Raw genomic sequence first — 24,423 nt, 5'->3', positions numbered from 1 at the left:
GGTACTGAACAATTACCGTCCTGTGGACGCCTCGTTTCACTATAACTTCATGGTTATAAAAATAGGAGCATAATTAGCGTTGCCAACTAAAGATGGTATTGAGTTCAAAATAAATTAGCGGAATTTTGAAAATAAATACGTATTTCAGTTTTAGTGTTTGGTCCTGGCGACCATTTTTTTGGCTGATATGTTTGGCTGACACGTTTCAAAGATTTCTTCGCCTATATACCATCTTTTCGGGAGTGTACAAGATTTAAAAGGCAAATACGAGATTTTATCTATTTTTGTACGAGAGCAATCCTGCAGTTGGCAACCCTGGGCACAATGAATGCACCCTGGTTCGCTTAGATATATACAATACTTTGTTTTGTTATAATGAACTGGAATGCATGATTATATGAAATTTACCGTATAATTTAAATATATCAAATAAAATTTTGATTTCTATGAAAAAATAAATATAATTAGACATTTGGTAATGTTACCTGTAAGCTGGTGAAGATAGAGGTGAAGACAGCGTAAATGAGTTCCAAGACGGTCCCCAGGGGGGGATGCATTGGCATAAGAAGATATTGTAAGCCGAATAAGGGTGTCTGCAACAGATGTGACCACATAAAAAAATAAGATAATAGTAACAAATTTTATACTATATGTTCAATATTTTACGCCTACTTATACACTAGAGATCGGCCGAAACTTTTTTCACTGATGAAAATTTCAGTTATTATACCATTTATACAATATCTATTTTATCTATTATCTATTATTATATATATATAAGAGATTTCCACGTATATAGTCACTCATCACGATATCTCTGGAACCATTAGAGCTAAAGACTTGAAATTTGGTAGGAATATTCTTTTCACCGAGTAGAGGTCAGCTAAGAACGGATTTTACGAAATTCCACCCCCAAGAGGGGTTGTGGGGGTGTTGATTAAAAAAAATTCACATTTTAAAACTACAGCTCTTATAGGTATGAAACTTAGTCAGGATATTCTTTTTGGCATGTTTGAATTTACTAAAAACTAATTTTATGATATTCCACCCCCAGAGGGGAGTGCGGGGGCGTTGAAAATTAAAAAAAAAATTATCTTCCAATCTATCGCTTTTAAAACTCTGAAACTTGACCAAAAAAATTTATGAAATATAGCTTCATTTTATAATGTAGATGCGCACTAAGAACGGATTTTTTTATATTCCACCGTTAAGGGGGTTAAATGGGGGTTGGAAGTTAATATGAAAGTCCGTCAGTTTTAAAGCAAACTAGATGAAAATTGGTATTTAGCTTTCTGATTTAAAGTAATAAAAATCTAATCTAAGGGTTTTTCCAAAATCAACCCTAAAGGTGGTTAAATAGGGGTTGACAGGTTATTTTAAATTTTGCCATTTTGGAAGCCAGCACTATGAAAGTTAGCCATTGCTTTGCTGGTTAGATATAAAATAACTTTAGTTCTACCGTTTTTGGAAAATCAACCCCTATGTGGGTTAAATAAGGGTTGTAAGTTTGTATAGAATTCCCCCAGTTTTGATGTAAACGCTATCAAAATCGGTATTTAGGTTTTCGATTAAAAATAATTAAATACTTATTTCACCATTTTTGGAAAATCAACCCTTAAGTTGGTAAAATAAGGGTTAACAGCTTATTTTAAAATTTGCCAATTTGAAAGCCAGCACTATGTAAGTTAGCCATTGGCTCACTGGTTAGATACAGTGGAACTATAATTCTACCGTTTAGAAAATGAACCCTTATTTGGGTTAAATAAGGGTTGTAAGTTTGTATGAGAGTCCCCCAGTTTTGGTGTAAACTGTATAAAAATCGGTATCTGGGTTTCGATAGAAAATAATTAATCATCTATTTCATTGTTTTTGGAAAATCATCCCTTAAGTGCGTTAAATGGGGGTTGGAATTTTATTTCAAACTCCGTTAATTCGGAAGCAAGGACTATAAAAACTTGCATTTGGCTTTCCTGTTGGAAATAATAGAGCTTTTTTAACACCATTTATGGAAAATCTATCCTCAAGAGGGTAAAATAGGGGTTGTAAGTTTGTATGAAAGTCCACCAGTTTTGAAGTAAACTGTATAAAAATCGGTATTTGGGTTTTCGATAGAAAATAATTAAACACTTATTTCATTTTTTTTTGGAAAATCATCCCTTAAGGTCGTTAAATGGGGGTTGGAATTTTATTTCAAACTCCGTTAATTCGGAAGCAAGGACTATAAAAACTTGCATTTGGCTTTCCTGTTAGAAATAATAGAACTTTTTAACACCATTTATGGAAAATCTACCCTCAAGAGGGTAAAATAGGGGTTGTAAGTTTGTATGAAAGTCCTCCAGTTTTGATGTAAACTGTATAAAAATCGGTATTTGGGTTTTCGATAGAAAATAATTAAACACCTATACCATTATTTTTGGAAAATCATCCCTTAAGGTCGTTAAATGGGGGTTGGAATTTTATTTCAAACTCCGTTAATTCGGGAGCGACCACTATGAAAAATTATCATTACAATCAATGAAGCACCTGAGTCACGGTTTTTTTTAGATTTTTAGATCAACCCTTAAGACTGCTATATAGCTAGACTTAAGACTGCACTACAATTACTTATAGATACTATTTGGCTATTTGGAAAGCATTTAATTCTCATTCGATTAAACTAATGTATAAATGGAACTTAACAATGCAACAGTTGTTAGGTTCATGCAAATTGACGTTTATGGTTATTATGTCAAAAACAGTGGTTATAATAATATTAATAATAATATAATTTATCCAAGAGATGTTACACGCTGCTGTATTTGGTTTGAGCTTGATGTAGTAAGCAATATATACATAGGACATACGTTTTTTTCACGATGAGCAAACTTTCAAAAGGTACCCGATGCCATATGGAGAGGCGCCGGGTTATGTGAGATTATTACCGCACTAAAACCCCCCCGGTGGCTGTCCTCAGCGCTTGGTGGAGAAGTCGCTTGCGGGACAGCTAGAGCTCCCACCCTTGCCGCCCGCAACCCCGTAAGCCCCGTTTTAGTCGCCACTTACGACAGGCATTTCATTTTAGATGTATGTAGGTAATTTTATTTTGTGGCCTTATTGGTTATTATATTCTACTGTTTTACTTACAAAGTACTAGTTTACTCTATGATGCTACCATTACCACTATGACTATTTTTAAGCTATACTAAGTGAGAAAACACACTGAGCATTATATTAATTATGTTTATATTAAGAAAAGTTAATAAAAAAAATCGTTGTGATTTGTCATCTTAGACTAATAACAATTAAAAAATGAATTATTTTTACTCCACGTGCTCATAGAATAAGCAGAATGGTTCTTTACTCTGGCACACAGCACATTACAATATGTATATTATGAAGAACTCTGAGGAATGTCATGGGTTATTTGTTGCCCCATAGCGATGTTTCAGCGGAATATTGCTCGTGTGTTTTCTCCCTATGTACCTGTGAGTTAAACCCAGCCTGCGTTCAAATCGCTCCAATAATAACCAACCTTATGGAGTGTGCTAATAATATACAAATAAAATTACCAAAAATATGCTTTAAAATAAAAAAAAAAAACATAAAAACAATTACAGCTAATTAACTGAGTACACACTGCAAAGCGAATGAATTAATGAACGCTGGTAGAAAAAAATTACACGCTTCTGTTACAGATGTGCTCCTGTGCTTCCAAGCGCGTTAAGCCGTCGGTTTTTGGTTCTCCTCGTTGGGTGTCTCTAAATCATGTCCGGAGTCATAACGGTCTTTTTGATAATATAAGATTAGCAGACGAGCATGTAGTCCTGATGGTAAGTGGCTACTGCCGTCCATGGACATCTGTAATCAACCTCAGACAGGATAAGATATTCCTACCTGAGGTCGGCCACAGATGCGCCGCTACCCCTGAGGACTAAGCGGGAATGCCTCGGAAAAGTATGTCTCCCTTACCACACCTTTCAAATCAGAACACAGCAGTGTTTAACACTGCTGTTATGAGACAGAAACAGGTGTGGCACTGGTGCTGCCGGAGTCGAACGATTCCCTATACCAAATCGACTAAATTCACAAACCGGCTTAGTTTAGAAACCGTCTGTAAAGGAGCTTTATAAATATCCGGCGCGTGTTGGCTACTAACCCGCGTTATCCCGCATTGGAGCAAGAGCAGGTCTCCTCTAATCGCTACCAGAACTAGTAACATAAAAAGAGCAGACAATACATGCCGCGAAATGAAGCAATTGCATTAAATAAAATATAACTGACAGTCGCACTGAAAATAAATAAATTGATGAACAACACATAAAACATTACATAACAAACACAAGATAAGCAAAAATGCGAAATTTATATGTATTATTTTATTTCTATGGAATAAAAAGGGGCAAGTAACAGTTATATACCCCGGACGCCATTTTGTACCGAAGCGCATCATGGGGCCTATAGTCGTCACAATTTAATAGGCCCAATTTGACACGTGCCATCTCTAGGCTCTAAGCATGTCACATACAAATCGATAACCAAAGGAACCGATTTTTACGACAAATCGATTACGACCCCACATCGTACTGTATAAATTACATAATATTTTGTAAACACAATATTTATTTAATATTTTTTTAATCATCTAAATATTTAATATAAAGGAGAAAAGAAAATAAATTCTAGTGTAATTTAAAAATTTAATCATGTTTGGAAGATTAAATAAATCAACTCTCATAAACTGTATTTTTTTCGTTTTAACATTCACTAAGAAACAAAGTCTTGATTATTTTATTGTGGTTATGATGAAAAAGAGATAAATAATTAGTTATTGGTAATTCTAAGTTTCGATTGTTTGAAAGTTAATCGATTACGGTTTCTTCCGAATGCTTTGAAGCCGCAAGCTCTAGCCGTCACGTGGTCATAAACTCCCTACTAAAAATTTAGTTTGGAACATTAATGACATTAGGATGGCACGTGTCAAAATGGGCCTATTAAATTGTGACAACTATAGTGCAAAATTGTCAGTATATTAAGGGTTGAAAATATTAATAATTTAAATTGCATAATAGTGAAATATGATACGCTGGCAAAATAGAGCAAATATGCAAAATAATCATGATGAGAACGTGGTTATTTGGCCTGGCCAAACAGAATGTTGACTGGCGCTGCGCATACTTTACAAAAGTTAACCCATAAAATATACACGTGAGGATAACCAACTTTACCGTTTACCAAATTGTAATCTATAACCTGAGCTTTTGAAAAATATATTTGTTTAAGATGTGGAGGTTTTATTAGGTACGCGTTTATTTCTGATTTTTTTTTACGTATTATTGCTAATATTACATGGGTATAGGAGTGTCTCTGAATTTTTCAGTCATAATGCAAAATTTTGTAATATTACGCCTCCAGCCAAAATTAACTTTGTAAAAATACTACTACTAACACAGTGAAACACATTTGGCGGTATAGCGCGGCAGAATCTAGCGCTTTAGTTACCTCGTCGGTAAAAACGCGTAGTAAATAACGCGTAGTAAGTAAATAGCTGCATCTGTTGGACCAGGCCTTTAGCAAACTAAAAGAACATTACATTACATTAAAAAATAACAAGTTCAAAGCGAAACTTACTAGAATCACCGCAGCTCTGGTCGCGTTCGAGCAGATATTTCGACGAGGTTGCCCACATACCTTGCTGATTAGCACTCTGAGTATACATACTAGGAAGTCTGAAAATAAGTTTAATTAGTTACTGGCCACATACACTGTACCTGTACAGTCAGCGTCAAAAGTAAATGGACAGATGGAAGTTTCAAAAATACCTATACACCCAAGCATTCATAAGTAGCTAAACACAACTAGCGCCATTATTAAACGAACTTCGTAAAGCTTCAAAAGTAGATGAACACTACGTGTCAAAAGTACCTGAATAATAACACATATTACAGCCTTTTCACTCATACGGTATTCAGCTACTTTAAACGCAATAGTATTCATCTAATTATGATGCTAGAGATGTTTGGCTACTTATGAACGTTTGGGTGTATAAGTTTTTTTAATTGAGATCAAAATTGGAGCTGACTGTACATAAAAATATAATCGCAAGCACCAACCGCGTTGGTTCAATTCATACATACAGGAGTAGATTCAGTAAATATATGTTTAATTATAATTTTAAAACATAATTCGTTTAAGTGGTAAACAATCAGTCATTTAATTTTGAAAATCTTTCAGGGGCTCTGAAACACATTATGTATGTATTTTGTTATGTATTTTGCGTAAACGCTGGACACAAGCACGCTCGCTAGCAAGCAAGCACGCGCGCTCAATGCTACTCGCAAAGCACATAACATTATCTCGCAAAGGCTAGGCACACATTCGCATTTGGCTTTCAAAACCTTCTTTTTTAAAAAACAGGGCAGGTAGCCTAGTGGTTAAGAAACTCGTTAAGAACCTCTTGATCGAGGGGTCCGAGGCTCAAATCCCAAGCTCTGATTTTTCAAAGATATGTGCCCTTTATAGATATTAATAATCACTTGCTTAAAACGGTGAAGGAAGACATTTGAGGAAACCTGAATACCTGAGAAATCTTAAAAAAGTTTTAGTTAGTTAAATGTATGTTAAATCTACCAATTCGCATTTTACCAACGCGGTGGACTGTGTCCTAATCCTTCTCATTCTGAGAGGAGACCCGTACCCAGCACGGGGACAGTAATGGGTTGATGATGATGATGATGTAAAACAAGCTTTGATACAATATATATTATATTTGTGCTAATCTCATACTATATACTTACAAGTAGCAATACAAGTGGTAATGGCCACTGGAATGGTGAAAACGTACATGGCATCGCTGTGTTCAATCATGCATCTGTAACAAACATATATTGTTAGTGAAGTTGGTGTGTCGGAGAAACATATGATACGAGTATAAGATGCACTGGAGCTATTGCAACATTTCCAATAAAATGTTTGACTGTCTGTCACTTTTGAACATTTCATTAATTAAGATGTTACTACAATGTAACGTATTGGAGGGGAGGGTGTGCCTCAAGTCCGGGATAAGTGCAACTGTGTAACATAAATGTGTTTCTTAATAGGACTTTGAGGTTCAAAACTAGATGAAAACCAAAATGAAACATAATATTACACTATCATAATTAAATTACTTCGTTATAGTTGAAAAAGGCCCGATGCACCTTAGATACTCGTAGGTTTTACTTACTTTTCAGTGTGGCCGAGATAAAACCGAATAGCAGCGTACACGATCACTTGCGCGAGGGGGAATACCCATCCCAGCATAATTACGGTATTCATTTCGAGCGTAAAGTTAGCGAATACCTGTGGATATAACATAAATATTTAGGCACAAAAATGAAAATAAATAATGAGCGAGAGAAAAAATATATTTTCGTTTAGTTATTTGTAAGGTGAGTTGTCGCAAAATTAAACTTTTATGTGTATACGATTATAATAAGTAGCAGTGATAACCTAGTGGTTTTCGTGGCCTCTCAGTCAAGGGGTTCGAGGTTCAAATCCCAGGCACGCTCTTATTAATTTTCAAAAATAACATCGTATTACAAATTTATTATCACTTGCCTCAACACAAAAATACATCTCAAAGGTACGTGAAGTCTACCAATCCGCCAATGGATTGATGATGATGATGTTATGATTAATATTATATTATGTATATTATAGTACATAGAAATTTCACTTTCAGTATAGGCAATAATAATTTTACGTAATACGTTAAACATTTTTCAAATGACTGCGATATTATTTTGGAAATCGCTTAACTTGGTACGACTATAAGTACGTAATTGCATGTCTTACATCTTCATTCAATAAGTAACCTTGTGGTTGGATTAGACACTTGGGATAGTGTGGGGGTAGCTCTTAAGTCATTGCGTACACTTGGTAAAGTGTAGGTTAAAATATTTTACATTTCGTTAACATTGTTTTTTATAAACATATTATTTTTGATATTCGTAATGCGATATTTCAGGCGAACAATATTTATTATAAATCGCGCTACAAAAATCGCGATAGCGGATACAATAAATGTCAAATAAATGGTGCAAATGTATATTACAACTCCTTCTTTATGTAACTATTATATAACTTTATTTATAACATGAAAATGTAAAATTTATATTTAATTATTTTCAGTATTGTAAGAATTTGAACTAAATTTTTTATTTAGTTGTACTACAATATGTGCTATACAATATGTGTAAAACAATATGTGCTAGTGTCTTGGATGTACATTACCGCGGGGCAGCCATCTGGATCATTTATTATATTTATAATTTCAGTTATTTTTCGATTACTGTAAATATTTTTATTTTGAATATTGTGTTCTGTTTATGATATAAATATGAGTAATATAATTTGATATAATGTAATAGAATTTGAAATAATAACGTAGAAGTAGACAATAGTGTTAATGTAACAATTTTGCAAACCTCAATTGGCCGGAACCAATATTATATTGGTATCATCATCATCATCAACCCATTACTGTCCCACTGCTGGGCTCGGTCTCTTCTCAGTATGATAAGAGGATGGACGAGAAGAGATGGACTCATCGCGCTGGTGAAGTGCGAATTGGTAGACTTCACATACCTTTGAAAACCTTTTTTTTTAAGATTTCTCAGGTATGCAGGTTTCCGCACGATGTTTTCCTTCACCGTTCACCGTATCAGAAATTAATTATCACTTGATAATTAACTTCTGATACGCACATAACTTTCAAAAATTAGAGCTGAGTGTCTGGTATTTGTACCTCGGACTCCTCGATCATGAGGCCGCGTTTCTCAACTACTAGGCTATAACTGCTATTATATTGGTATATTGTAACTTATTCTACAAATAACCGATTTGATTTTTGTAGTCTACAGTGATATATCACACTGGTATATTATACCTTATTAGAAATAAGTTATAGCCTTGTGGTTTCAAAATTCGATCACGTGAAAAACTGGTAAAATTGACTCTACCAGTTTGGTAGACGAAAAACCTAAATCCTCTCTTTACGAGAGGAGATCCCTGATAAGCATTCATAAATAAATATATGAACTTTATGTGAAAAAATATCTCAATTTATGAAAAAAAATTGTGTATAAATGTAAATATTATATATGTAGCTGCATTATAAATATAGCTCAAGAAAGTTTTCATTTCTAAGTTACTTACTAGAACTATTGAAATATATAGGAACCAACTTTCCCCGAACATCCACATGTAGCAGGAGCTCGTCAAATACATGTTAAGCAGTGTGAACAATTGGCAATTTATCTGTAACAAGCAAAAAATGCATTAACACATTTCCACAAAAATACATATAAATATTAAAACTGTAAATATTGTACTGTACTAATGAGATGTGCGTGTGTGAGAGTGTGAGTGAGATTACAGCTCCCCCGAAACTTCTGAAGCGGCCTCTAAAATCACATAATTAATCCATCATGGATATATTGCTGTTCTGACAATTGCTAATAGTTTGTGTATCAACTTCTTGCAATATTGTATAAGAATCTGGCCAAAAATGAAAGGTTTCCTACTGGAAACTCGGATAAAAACAGCCAAACATCGTCATCTTCGGGAGAGCATATCACTGCTAAATACCGCGCTATGTCTATAACCTTATTTTTGCATGTAAATAGAATAGTTTAAACGCGGGAGAACCATTCGTGGAACGACCATCGCCACATCTATTTGTGATAGTAATACTAATGTTGATGGATGAATCTTGTAAGGGAAGATCTGCCTTACAAAATTCTTATCCCCGAGTTGTTACAACTTAGCCCTCGGGAGTAGCAAGACATCTATGACCAAACTCAGGTGGTTATCTAACTGTATTTGGGTTTGATTATAGATAGCATGGGCGGCAGCTATATTACTTACCATCAAGTGGACTGCATGTTCATTTTCTACTTTAATATTTTAAAGAAATGTAGTTGATAGAAAAATTATATTACTTACAGGATTTTCTATTAGCAACTGGGTTTCCCAAATTATGTAACTATAATAGATTAACCAAGTGGTCGCATTTAAAGCCAGAGCGGCGAAAAGATTAAGGTGGATCTTCGTCCTTGTAGAATTATTTATACTGTAGAACAAAACAAGATTATTTATGAACGAGTTTACACAGATACATATGAACGCACGTGAAACTGAGGGGATTTCATCTGCGTTGAACAGTGGAAAACTTGTTATTTAAATAATAATAATTCAGAAAAAGTAGTTATTCTGTACAACATTAGCTAACCGGCAGTGAAAGTCCCGTCAAACTCGCCGGAACAGACCGACGGTCAATCAATTTTAATAATTGTTTTTTTTTTGTTATGCTTATGGTCTGTACCCTTACCATGAGTATTTACGTTTTGGCAAATATTACTGTTTTGGTATTTGTTTAAGTATTTGCCCATACAATTTCCAATCAGCGCCCCTAGCGGATTGTGTCAGAACTTAAAAATTCATGGTAAGGGTACTGACTATAAGTCCGGTATAGTGAAACGATGTTATTTTGACATTGTAAAGAGAAACTTCAATTTTATTTATTAAGTAAGTACAAGTAGATATTCAGATAGCAATAAACGTTTTGCTATCTTGTATAGCAATACGTTTATTGCATTATCGCGCGAGTGTACCGACGTGCAAATAAACGTTTGGCACCATGTACAACAGTGGACGTAGTTGGTTATCAATGAGGGTAAATTATGATCGGCGGCATTTCTTACCAAGTTCATAGGCATCTCGTAATCTTAGATAGTTGTAGTGGTAGTCCCAATATATGAAATATCATGTTATGCAATATGCTCCTTTTATTGGAGAAAACTTTTTACTATGCGATAATGAGGCAAACTTCGCTCGCGTCGTCTCTGATTATGTCAACGAAGTCGGTATCGATATCTCCATAGATTTGCAAAACAAATGAGTATGCAGTCCACCTGATAGTAAGTGGCTACTGCAACCCATGGACGTCTGTAATCAACCCTAGATAATATTCTGATATTATCTAGGGCTGATTACTCTACCTGGGTTTGGCCACTGAGGAGTTGCTACCACTGAGTACTAAGTTGGAACGTCTCGATTAACAATGCTTAACCTTTATATACATAAATATATACATAAAGGTATAATAAATAAGATAAGGTATATACATAAAGGTTAATCATTGTTTCCTCAGCCTCAGGCCACTTTCCCTCAGATGGACTGATGGACGTTTTCTACCAGAATTTAAAAAATAGACAATAAAAAAATAAGTTTATGTATATAGTGATTTTTTGATGTACTTACTTGTATTTCAAAAAAATGTACATCGCAATCACCAAACAAACAAGTGACATGGTGTACCCGACTATATTAATAGTAATGATATTTCGGCGAAACTGTAACAAAAGAAATTTAAAATTACTTATAACTTACTCGTTTTTATAAAACACTGATTATTTCATTTCATTATAAATTGTCTTGGAGGAATTAAAAATAGGGGCGCCAAATACGGTTCCCCTAAAAGAATTTAAATTTATTTAAATGTAATTTTTTTTTTTTTTCGAGGGGGAAACCTTCGAAAGGTACCCGGTGCCGTGGGAGCGACACAGAGTTATGTGGGATTCTTACCGCACTAAAACCCCCCCGGTGGCCGTCCTCGGCGCTGCGTAAAGGACTCCGGGATCTCCAGAGGAACGCAACCGGAGTCCTCTTAGCGCGTTGCCCCGTCGGGCTCCGCCCAGGTCCAGGCCGCACCGTCTGTTGTACGCGACGGTATGCGACCACACATACCGCCGTCCTTCCCGGGGTTGCTGGCCGGGCGGTTTAAGCTCCCACTCTTGCCGCCCGCAACCCCGAAAGCCCCTTTTAGTCGCCTCTTACGACAGGCAGGGGATACCGTAGCCCTATTCTGGAAATGTAAAGACCCTATCAGAATTTTGGAATCAGTACCATTAGTATCCGTTTTTCCAAAAATGACTGTTTTGTATTTGTTTACGTATTTGCCCATACATTTCCAATCAGCGCCCCCAGCGGACTGTATGAGAACTGATTGGAAATGTATGGGAGATACGTAAACAAATACAAAAACAGTAATTTTTGTAATAACGTAAAAACTCATACTAAGGGTAGGTACATATCGTGATTCGGCATAGTGAAGGTGGTAGAACCCTACCACCGCCACACCTATTTCTGCCTAATAACAGCAGTGTTAGACGCTGCTGTGTTCCGTTTTGAAGGGTGTGGTAAGGAAGACGTTCTTTTCCGAGGCGTCCCAGCTTAGTCCTCAGGGGTAGCGGCGCATCTGTGGCCGACGTCAGGTAGGAATATCTAATTATATCTGTGGTTGATTACACATATCGTGATTCGGCATAGTGAAGGTGGTAGAACCCTACCACCGCCACACCTATTTCTGCCTAATAACAGCAGTGTTAGACGCTGCTGTGTTCCGTTTTGAAGGGTGTGGTAAGGAAGACGTTCTTTTCCGAGGCGTCCCAGCTTAGTCCTCAGGGGTAGCGGCGCATCTGTGGCCGACGTCAGGTAGGAATATCTAATTATATCTGTGGTTGATTACACATATCGTGATTCGGCATAGTGAAGGTGGTAGAACCCTACCACCGCCACACCTATTTCTGCCTAATAACAGCAGTGTTAGACGCTGCTGTGTTCCGTTTTGAAGGGTGTGGTAAGGAAGACGTTCTTTTCCGAGGCGTCCCAGCTTAGTCCTCAGGGGTAGCGGCGCATCTGTGGCCGACGTCAGGTAGGAATATCTAATTATATCTGTGGTTGATTACAGATGTCCATGGGCGGCAGTAGCCACTTAACATCAGGTGGACTGCATGCTCGTCTGCTACTCCTATATTAGTCTGCCTTTTAAAATCAGTAAGCGCTAATGTATCCTATTTTGAAAAGTATAGCAATGGAGAAACGCTAATACAAGGAACTCTTTAGTCCTCGGGGGTGCAATATATACTCGTATGTGGCTGATTTGAGGTGGGAGTGTTGATTTATAACCATGGGCTGCGTTCCTACTTCCCATCGTAAGAACTATACACACTCTTTTTTGATACGTACCAACATATCCGCATCGTCGACGCATGTCGTGAAATTGGTCCAGGAACGATTTGTTTTTGGGTGTGTTGTCCAGTTGCCGGATTCTTCACACCTGAAACAAAAGAAACATATGTAAATACCGACACAAACCCAGGAACACCTTCCGGGGGATTGAAGTATATTTCATTACCAAGTCATCTACGTCATTAATACACTATCGATCCAAATTCCTAAAGATCGATATTTGGCAATTTGTTCGCACTAGACATGGTTAAATTTCGATCTTTGATACGCAAACCAATGGATAGTTTGATTATATTAATAACGGGCGTTAGACTACTTATTTATTTCTTTAATCTATATATATAAATGCGAAAAGATACTCACGTTCGAAACGTATTAATCAAGGTTTTGACTAAACTACTGAAGCTACAATCATGAAATTTGAAATATAGCTCTATTTTATAATGTAGATGCGCACTAAGAACGGATTTTTTGATATTCCACCGTTAAGGGGGTTAAATAGGGGTTGAAATTTAGTATGAAAGTCCGTCAGTTTTAAACCAAACTGGATGAAAATCGGTATTTAGCTTTCTGATTTAAAGTAATAAAAATCTAATCTAAGGGTTTTTCCAAAATCAACCCTAAAGGTGGTTAAATAGGGGTTGACAGCTTTTTTAAAATTTTGCCATTTTGAAAGCCAGCACTATGAAAATTAGCCATTCCTTACTGGTTAAATATAGTGGAACTATAATACTACTGTTTATGGAAAATCAACCCTTATGTGGGTTAAATAAGGGTTGTAAGTTTGTATGAAAATCCCCCAGTTTTGATGTTAACTGTATGAAAATCGGTATTTGGGTTTTCGAAAGAAAATAATTAAACACCTATTTCATTGTTTTTGGAAAATCATCCCTTAAGGTCGTTAAATGGGGATTGGAATTTTATTTCAAACTCCGTTAATTCGGAAGCAAGGGCTATAAAAATATGCATTTGGCTTTCCTGTTGGAAATAATAGAACTTTATTAACATCATTTATGGAAAATCTACCCTTAAGAGGGTAAAATAGGGGTTGAGAGTTTGTTGGGAGGTCCGCAGATTTTGAAACAAAGTCTATGAAAATTGGTATTCAGCTTTCTGATTGAAAATAATAGAACACCTATTTTACCGTTTTTGGAAAATCAACCCTTAAGTTCGATTAATAGGGAATAGAAATTTATTTTAAAATCCGTTAATTTGGAAACAAGGATTGTAAAAATAGCATTTAGCTTTCTGGTCCGAAATAATAGAGCTTCTTTAACACCGTTTATGGAAAATCTACTCTTAAGAAGGTAAAATAGGAAACTTCGTTTAGAAGTCCGAAGCTTTATAAGCAAAGTCTATGAAAATTGTTATTTGGCTTTCTGACTGAAAATAACAGGACACCTATTTCACAGTTTTTGGAAAATCAACCCTTAAGGTTGTTTAATAGGGGATGGAATTTTATTTTAAAAACCGTTAATTTGGAAGCAAGAACTGTAAAAAATGAAGTTGGCTTTCTGGTTGCGAATGATAGAACTTTTTTAACACCATTTATGGAAAATCTGCCCTTAAGAGGGTATAATAGGGGTAGAAACTTCGTTTAGAAGTCCGCAGATTTTGAAGCAAAGTCTATGAAAATTGGTATTTTGCTTCCTGGTTGTAAATAATATATCACTAATTTTTCCATTTTCAACCCTTAAGGAAAAATCAACCCTTAAGGTCGTTAAATAGGGGTTAGAACTCTATTTTATAATCCGTTAATTCGGAAGCAACCACTGTGAAAAATTATCATTGGACTTAATGGAGCATCTGAGTCACTGTTTTTTTTTAGATCAACCCTTAAGAAGGCTATAAATGGGTGTATGCATTATGCCTTTCTGTTTACACATCTGTTTCAGCATTTTTAGCAATTCAACAATCAACACCATTAGGGTACTATAAGTAAAGATTTTTTTAAAACCGTTATTGAAGTTACTTCCTTTGGCGTGTCTGGAAAAAGAACAGAGTGCAGAGAAGTTTAGTGTAGGGCGAAATGCCACGGGCCGTCGTAACATATATTTTTAACATGGGAATGTATTGCGCGTGCTGAATTGCAGAACAGCGGTTTTTTAGGGTTCCGTACCCCTACGGAACCCTATTACTAAGACTTCGCTGTCTGTCCGTCTGTCCGTGTGTCACAGGGCTCTATCTCTGGAACCGTAATATATAGACAAATAAATACTAGAAATAAAAAAATGTGAAAATTTTGGTTGTACGGTACCCTCCAGGTGCGGGTTTGACTTGCACTTGGCCAATTATTAGTAACGCGCGTATTTGGTATACTGATTAGGTACGTCGCAACTACTTTGGACATACTGCGTACCAACATTTTGTCCTGCCGTGGCGTATAGTTGTGGTTATGCGTGGATTGGTGATGGTGATGTGGTAGACACATAGACCTTGGATTAAAATTTTGGGTTAGAACAGGGCTACGGTATCCCCTGCCTGTCGTACGAGACTAAAGGGGGACTTCTTGAGTTGCGGGCGGCAAGAATGGGAGCTCTAACTGCCCAGCCAGAGACCCTGGAAAGAACCACTGTATGTAAGTGTAAATAATAATTATTTTATCCTACATGAAACTAATATTTTAAAGAAAGTTTCATTACAGTCCACTAATTAAAGTTTTAGTGTATGTTTTTGAAGAAAGCTTGACCAATTTAGGTACACAGTGAAGAAAAAAAAGCTTTTATTAATTAAATATTAATGCTACTTTATCGTTAAGGTACAAATTTACAATTACAGTTATTTGTATGTCATATCATATGTTTTTACGCGGGCGAAGCCGCGGGTTCTGCTAGTATTATAATAAACAAGCATCTTTATATTATATTGAATTAATTTAAGGAAGTTATAATCAAAATGTAGTCACTGTAAACACCTTAAACATAAACATAAACAACAATACAATTAAACTAAAACTACTAGGATTACCTAACACAAATTTTATAAATAAAATAAATGAGCCAAATCGCTGCCCGAGGAAGTGTATTTATATTATATTTTTGTAAGAATTTTGTTTAGTTATTAAAACATTTCGCGTTGTAACATTGTAGTTATTTTTAAAACAATTACATCCTGATGAATATCTAAGAATATATTATATCTTCTTATATATATAAATAAAAACGGATTTCTTTCAAAATCTGCGCAACGCGAATAATATTTGCTGGATATAATCCAGGAGCAATAGACGTAAATACATCAACGGGGAATGGTCGGTCGGCTCATTCAATTTGGTTTTTATACAAACATTAAACAAATTTACTACCACTTTAGCAGAAATTGATTTTTTCACTCACAAAATACCTAGAAACTAAACTCTAATAAAAAAATCTTGCATGTAATACTGGTTGCTCATTAAATTTAAAAATCTACAATGTGAATCGAATTCGCACACGGACAGTTCTGTATTACGAGTAATAATTATGAATTCCTAATTATTATATGGTCCTTTCAGGGTTCTTGAGGTCCGGGGCCCTGGCGCGAACCATGTGTGCCCTTAAGGTGAAAACGGAATGGATGCTAATAAAATATGCTAAAATATAATAAATATAGTTCAAAAAACTAAAATACGTATAAACGTGTTTTTTAGTTTTTCAAACGTCAAAATTTTAGGTTTTTTGGATTTTTCACAAAAACGGTAAGTTTTATCGAAAAATACCTCAGGCCAAAGTTGTAGCCCTTAAAATTCTCTATAAAATGGTGCTTATATTTTTTTCTCTGAAACCAATAATTATTCAGATATTGCGCTTGTAAGAATTACGTTTTACATGATATCCACCCCACCTGTGAAATAGCGTACTTAGCGGGGTTTTTTAACATGGTTTCCCTGGGGGGACTATCCCAAGAACCTTTAAGATGCTATTTTCAGGGACAATACTTATTTAATAGTATGAAGATTATTGATATTGGTTATTGAGTTCAACTGTCGTTCTAATTTTTTGTTACTTTAATCTGATTTCTACTCTTCATATTCAACTTCAACAATTACGTTTTCTTCTATTTCTTTTTCTTATTCTTTCTTCATATTTTTCTTCCTCTTGCTGAATGTTTAGAAATTGTTTAAATAGAGACGAATCAGTTGTCTCTTCATCAGATCATATACCTGTCTTGTATTCGATTAAACATTTGAGCAAGATAGACCTTGGCAATTGGTACACGCTGAAAACACTGTAACCCTACTTTTCTACAGCCATATTTGGCACTACGACCTTTTTTGCAATAGCAAAAAATAGTGTTAACAAGTTAAAAATAGTGTTTCGAATGGGGGTCAGTAAAGTTTGAATCGATTCCAAAGTATTATTCATTAATTTTGAACCCCAGTCTTCAGGGTTCAGTTGATTGCCTTGCCATGTCTGACCTGATACAAGTGTTGAATAACAGATGCCGATGTTGGAGAAGGAAAAGATAGTTATACTTGCTTTTTGTTTAATTTTACAAATGTTAAATATCTGTACTTATCTACGCATAGATATATCTATGTATCTACGCAATAATTTTGGAGCTCCATAGTAAGAAGAAGCCGAATTCCCTTCGTAAATTGTTTATTGCTTGAGGTGAAGAAACAATTCTTCAGTTCTTCGGCGTGTACCAATTACCAAGGTCTATCTTGCTCAAATGGTCCATTAAATACAAGAGAGGAAGATTCGTGTGATTTTGATGACAGAGACAACTGATTCATCTTCGTATGAACAATTTCTAGACATTCAGCAAGAGGAGGAAGAAGAAGACGAAGAATAAATCGAAGAAAACATGATTATTTAAGTGGAGTATGAATCAAATTTTTTGAATGGGATAGAACTCTTGGTGGTTCGACTCCGGCGGCACCACCGCCACACCTATTTCTGCCTCATAACAGCAGTGTTAAGCGCTGCTGTGTTCTGGTTTGAAGGGTATGGTAAGGGAGACATACTTTTCCGAGACGTTCCAACTTAGTTAGTCCTCAGGGGTAGCGGCGCATTTGTGACCGACTTTAGGTAGGAATATCTAATCCTATCTGGGGTTAATTATATATATCCAGGGGCGGCAGTAGCCACTTACCATAAGGTGGACTGCATGCTTGTCTGCTACTCCAATATTATAAAAAAATATATTAAAGCAACAAAGAGATTAGAACGACAGTTGAACTCAATAACCAATATAAATATTCTTCATACTATTACTACATCCTAAATAAGTCTTGTTGTTGGAAATAACATCATAAAGGTTCGTGGAACGGTCCTCCCAGGGAAACCACGTTAAAAAAACGCGCTGAGTATCCTATTTCACAGGTGGTGTGGAAATATGTGCATATCATGTACTCATAATTCTTACAAGCGCAATATCTGAATAATGATAGGTTCTATAGAAAAAAAAATATAAGGACTATTTTGTAGAGAATTTTAAGAGCTACAACTTGGTCCTAGCTACTTTTTCGATAAAACTAACCGTTTTCGGAAAAAAATCAAAGAACCTAAAATTTTGACATTTGACCTCGAATGCCTGCCGACGCACACTTCGGACCGATGGGGACTTTTGACACTTTATTTGTAATGGTAAACCCAAGGTCTCTACAAAAATTTGGCTTTTCCAGAATTTTAGCTATTTGACCACTATTTTTATGTCTAACTTGACCGGGCTATATGTTTCAGTACATTTGAGTTATAGGGAAATAACACTATTACTTTTCATAACTAAAAATCAGTCTAGTAACTTTGCGATGAACTTTCTCTAAGGCGATCGAACAATCTCGCCTCGAAAATCGTTAATGAGGATGTTGGTACAAAATTATTAAAATCGTGTATTATCATCGGTTTTCGATAATTTTTCAAAATATTGATTTAAACTGAACGTTCAAAGTGGATAGAAATCGGGTTCAAAGATTTCGTTACTATGTTACGTACATACATACATACATACAACCCAAGCTAATAAAAGCGTGTTAAAAAGGAATAATACTTACTTTTTTTTTACTAAATTTATGGGGCTAAAGCCAAAGGCGTCAGGACACATCTGCACGGCTATAGCGCCAGCGGGTGTAGGATCCCAGCAAAGAAGCCCGTCAAAGACTTTTTTACACCATTTTCCTGTTGATTTAAAAATTAGTTAGCAGAAAATACCCTGTCATTAAATCGAGATACAAGACTGTGTGTGTACGAGAGATAATGTCAATGTAACGCAACGCATACCGCAAGCGCAATTTAACGATTGATATCCGATCGTAATACAGATCTCATAATATCTCAGTGATTCCTACAGAACATTGAGACTCTTTTGACCACCATACCCGTTTCTAGTGTGAAGGGACTGGATACTAACATTACTGAATAGACCACGATGGTCGCGTGATATAGGTAGGGGACTCTGCTTCTCAGGAGGGGCAAGTAGCAACGCACCCTGCGCTTTATAGATGCGTTGTCATTGCCTTGTTATGTACCTGGAGTTGGTTACAGGTGTCCATGAGCGGCAGCCATTCCTACGTCATCATTCAAGAATAAAATTATCAGATTAGATAATCAGTTACGATATATCAGATCAATACAGGTTATTCGCGTTTCACGCTTAAGGGCGAACGTTTCGCCCAAACAATCGTACACAGACCTGCCACGTTCAAGTTTATTGCTGTAAAGAAATAAACTGGTTGTTTTGTGTATGGTTACTTATAAAATGTATAGTACTGTAAATATCGTGTTTTATATGATAGATATATAGAGCATACACTCCCTCTGATGACGCGGTCAATAATGGTCTTATTTATATATTAAAGAAATTGACGCATTTGGCATTGTTACTCAACCGGCCGCGTGCGTTGCTCGTCTACTCGAATATTGATACTCGTACGCACACACAAACATATATAATAAAAAGAGAAGGCCGCACACAAGGGACAATTCGCTTTTTCCTTACGTAACCATAGATTAGTAAAGATTACTTACGCCTAAAAAGAAAATGTAACCAGTTTTGAGAATTGAAATAGTTGCGTAAAACAGTTTTGCCACGTCTCCGTGCTAAAATGTCCCTAAAATATTTGAAATAATTATTTATTTATTAGTAAATTTTCTCTAAAAATTTTGTTATTTGTCAGGAATTCAAAAAAAGAACTTAGAAATCAGCCGTTTGTGGCTTCATTCAATTTCAAGGCGGCGAAGTATCTTTACTAATATATGTACATAACATTAAACTACTGATGTTAATAAAAAATCATTTGCAAAACTTTATTTGAGTGAATTAAGTAAATAGAGCCTACAAAGATTAGAAGAATAGAATATAATAGAAGTCTACAAAGTATTAGGTCTATTTCTAGATTATGTGCAATTACACCTGTATAATTAAATCCCTCTGGTTCTTCTATCTCACTATGGGTTTCGTTGACCTCTTTAAAGCACGTATCTATTTTTTGTTTCAGCGTTTCCAGATTTATATTTGTATTGTTTAGTGTATTCATGTTTGCGGATAAATAAAATTACACTAAAACTAATTCTAATCGTTTAGATACAAATAATCCTTTTTAAATTCTGTACACCTATTTAGGATTAACGTATCATAAATTAGAATCATTTTTCACTATTTGCAATATTGAATTCGCTTCAATTGTTTCTTCTTCTTTCCACTTTTGACATGAATTAATGAAATCGATGTATTTCAGCCTGTTAAACTGTTGTTTTACCTGTGGACAAACAAAACAATATGTTAATAACTTGTGTTAAATGTGATTATCTTAAAATACTTCCCGTTCACGAGTTGGCCGACATTGGTCGGTACAAAATGACGTCATGCACAACTTCTCTTATACCGTTGTCTAAAAATATTTTATCTTATTTTTACAGTAATCATTTTATTTATTAATTTATACTCCCGTTTACTTATTTATTACAGTAGCACCTCAATATGATAAAAAAAACTAAGAATCATCAAATATTTTTTTGAGTTTTCGAGTGTTTATCTTACTTACTTTATATGTTTATCTTACTTTATATGTTAGAGAGGTTTTAATAGTTCCTATTTTTTGTTAGGGAGGTTCGTTTCAGTGGTTTACGTCCTCCATGATTATGCTATCTTTATGAAGGATTGTAATTAAGGCTGTATTTATGAATACTATTATACTCATTTAGAAGTACGTTCGTACGTATTACCTAATAGCGTTGCTGCCTTACTAATGCGGGTATAACTTGAGATGCATAAAGTAAGGTGCAGGTGTAAAGTAAACTGATATATCGCGACAATTTTCTATTTGAGGCGGTTAAAAAACTTTTATGTTGTTTCACATTTCTTCAGATCTATAAGTGGGTTTCGTAGCTCGTGTACACTCGTTTAAATTAACAGTTATTATTAATCTAAGGAATAAGTCTAATAATTAATGCACTTAACTGCTAAATGTTAACTGCTAAAAGATGCATCCAATGATGTATAATACTATTATTAATCTATAAAAAAAAAGAAAAATGTTTTGGCTCTCCTGTAAAAAAATGATATTTGGGATTGCGTTTTTTTCGCTGTTTATATTATTAAGGGGGTCCGTGAAAACTGTGCTGCATTCCTAAGGGTCCGTGTACACGTTCCACCGTATACAAATTAATACAATATTGGTCTCATATCTAGTATGAAATATTATTATTCCGCTTAGATTAGATTAGGTTGTAAAATAATCCTACAGAAAAAGCTTTCAGTTCACGAACTATTCCATTCTGGAAACATACATGGCATTACGGATTCGACCGAGATGTGTACACTGTACTGTACACACCGCGGCCGAGTGATTCATCCCAGAGGCTAAACAAAGTAAATAATAAATGAAAACGTTACACCGCAGACGATAGTTTAATTGCCCACGTGTTAAATTTTATGGAGTCTTCAATGCTTGTGTTAAGCGGCCATTACGATGGGCTGACTAATACATTACGGATTTTGGCCTCGGAACGGATTTTAAACCAAAACTAATTCTTGGGAGACGGTTAACCGAATGCAATTAGTGTCGCTAATTTTGTAGTAACTGTTGTCTGTTGAAGTTAAAGAAGGATGATCTCTGTGGTTCCATTTCAGTGGCTACTGCTACCGCTTGCCTTATAGCAGTGGTTAGCGCTGCAGGGTTCTGGGTTTGAAGGGTGTGGCGTGGAGACATAGATTTTAGTCGCTGCGAGCGTATACAGTAGTCCTACGAAATACGATATTAAAAAGTCTTCAGGGGCAATGCGTCTTTGGCCAACCTCGGGTTGGGAACTAATATTATTTGGGGTTGATGTTAATGGGCGGTAATACCCACTCACTATCAACATGCTAAATGCCCGTTTGCTATATCTATGTTATTAAAACTGTTATCTTCTAAACTTAAAGTATATTAATACAGAATGGGAATTTGAACTGAATTATAGAACTGTTACAGTCAAAGTGATCAAATAGCTATTATATAATGACTGGTTATTATGTATAATAACTAATTTGTCCAGACAATGTGATAAATTAATCACTTTATCCGGCTGTTATATATAATAGCAGGTTAAAGTTAGTAAAAGCAATAAATATGTTATTGTAAAAGCCCGAAATAAGGTAAATCTTATGATTAACTTAAATTATTAATGATGAATTATAATGTACCGTCATTTTGGTTGTTGTATTACAGTAACTATGACTCATTTAGTCTAGGTCTGAATTATCGTGAATCGGACCCACACAAATCATGTAAATTCAGTATGTACTTAAAATATAAATAAGCGATCAGAGACAATAGTAAGGCATGTACTTTTATTACTCCACCCCATAGCTGATTTACGTACATCGTATACAGAGACATTTTTTTTTGTTTACGAGGGGGGAAACCTTCAAAAGCTATCCAATGTCGTGGGAGCGACGTAGGGTTATGTGGGATTCTTACCGCACTAAAACCCCCCCGGTGGCCGTCCTCGGCGCTGCGTAGAAGGCTCCGGGATCTCCAAAGGAACGCAACCGGAGTCCTCTTAGCGCGTTGTCCCGTCGGGCTCCGCCCAGGTGAGCTTGGCTCGCCACACCGTCTGGTGCGTACAACGGTATGCGACCACACATACCGCCGTCCTTCCCGGGGCCGCTGGCTGGGTGGTTCGAGATCCCACTCTTGCCACCCGCAACCCCGGAAGACCCCTTTTAGTCGCCTCTTACGACAGGCAGGGGATACCGTAGCCCTATTCTGGTCCCGAAACTACAGGGACACAGCGCCGGGGGCCTTTACGTACGCCCGCGGCGACTCCTTCTCCGAGCGGGTTCTGCGCGCTCCCTTGCTCATCGTATACAGAGACTGGGCGTAAAACATCTCAACATGTCTATTATTCGACCTGTGCATCATTATAAAATTACAAATAATATAATTATGCTTCAGGAAAATTGAAATAGAAACTTCTAATTTTTTTCCTATATTTATTTTATTTTTATCCAAGTCTTTAAAGATATATATATAAAGATATATATATATAATGGCTGGTTAATGTGATTAATTCCGTTTTATTTATCACTTTGACCAAATTAAGTACACATTACACACAATGGCTACATATTATGTGTAAGTGAAGACCGTATTATTTTTCAAGTACTGCAATAAACTGATCTCCCTCGGAAAACTCGTAAAATTTCAAGATTATTTGAAGGGTTATTTGGGAAGTTTGTTAGGTTTGACTGCGGAAACGGTAGATACCTTTTCATTAACTTGAGTAGTAATTCAAGGGAACTGCTTAGCTGAGATCTCAGATCAGATAGACATAGATTTTTAAATTAAATCGCTCGCAAATCTTAACAAATTTTAGTAGGTAAATTGTTCAGAAGTGGATTGGATGTCCCTTGAGATCAGATTGAACCTTATAGAACAAACTGATACTCATCGTAAACGAAGCGAAGACAATAGTTCGATATTTGAAACTTTTGACTATCTCTATTAGTCTGTTTTATTATCTGTATAAAACTGCGTCCTGTGACAATTGAGTATTGCATTTTCTTGTAAGTTTTTTCTAAACGATTATAATACTAGTTTATTTTATATTTTTAACAGCTGACCCAGCAAACGTTGTGTTGCCATATAAATAAAAAAATGTTAAGGGTGAACAACCCTTATCACTTAAGGGTATGCAAAATAGATAGTAGCATTTGCTACTATCTATACTAACTCTACTATTTATGAGAATCTTCTTAGACCTACTGAATATGCATATAAAATTTGATGAAAATCGGTAAAGCCGTTTCGGAGGAGTATGGTAACTAACATTGTGACACGAGAATTTTATATATTTTTATATCAATAGATAACGGCAAAGGTATTTAAATTTACAAGATACTCGTACATGAGATAAAATATTTGAATAAAATATTGTCGTGAGGGTAGAGCAAAGAGCTCATAAAAGC

At 35.6% G+C, this 24,423-nt stretch overlaps 1 long non-coding RNA gene across 1 annotated transcript; it reads right to left on the bottom strand.

Moving 5' to 3' along the window:
- Positions 1-5,636: 5,636 nt before the first annotated feature.
- Positions 5,637-9,270, bottom strand: LOC140743162 (uncharacterized). Its single transcript, XR_012102397.1, has 4 exons — positions 9,175-9,270; positions 7,202-7,317; positions 6,774-6,847; positions 5,637-5,705 (listed from the first exon to the last, which is right to left on the bottom strand). It is a non-coding gene; the product is annotated as an uncharacterized LOC140743162 (long non-coding RNA).
- Positions 9,271-24,423: the final 15,153 nt, after the last annotated feature.

Source organism: Epargyreus clarus, unplaced genomic scaffold, assembly GCF_041222505.1.
Source record: "Epargyreus clarus isolate Ecla_fem2 unplaced genomic scaffold, WU_Ecla_fem_2.2 ptg000007l, whole genome shotgun sequence".
Lineage (NCBI taxonomy): Eukaryota > Metazoa > Arthropoda > Insecta > Lepidoptera > Hesperiidae > Epargyreus > Epargyreus clarus.
This window is presented reverse-complemented; position numbering and strand designations above follow the sequence as displayed.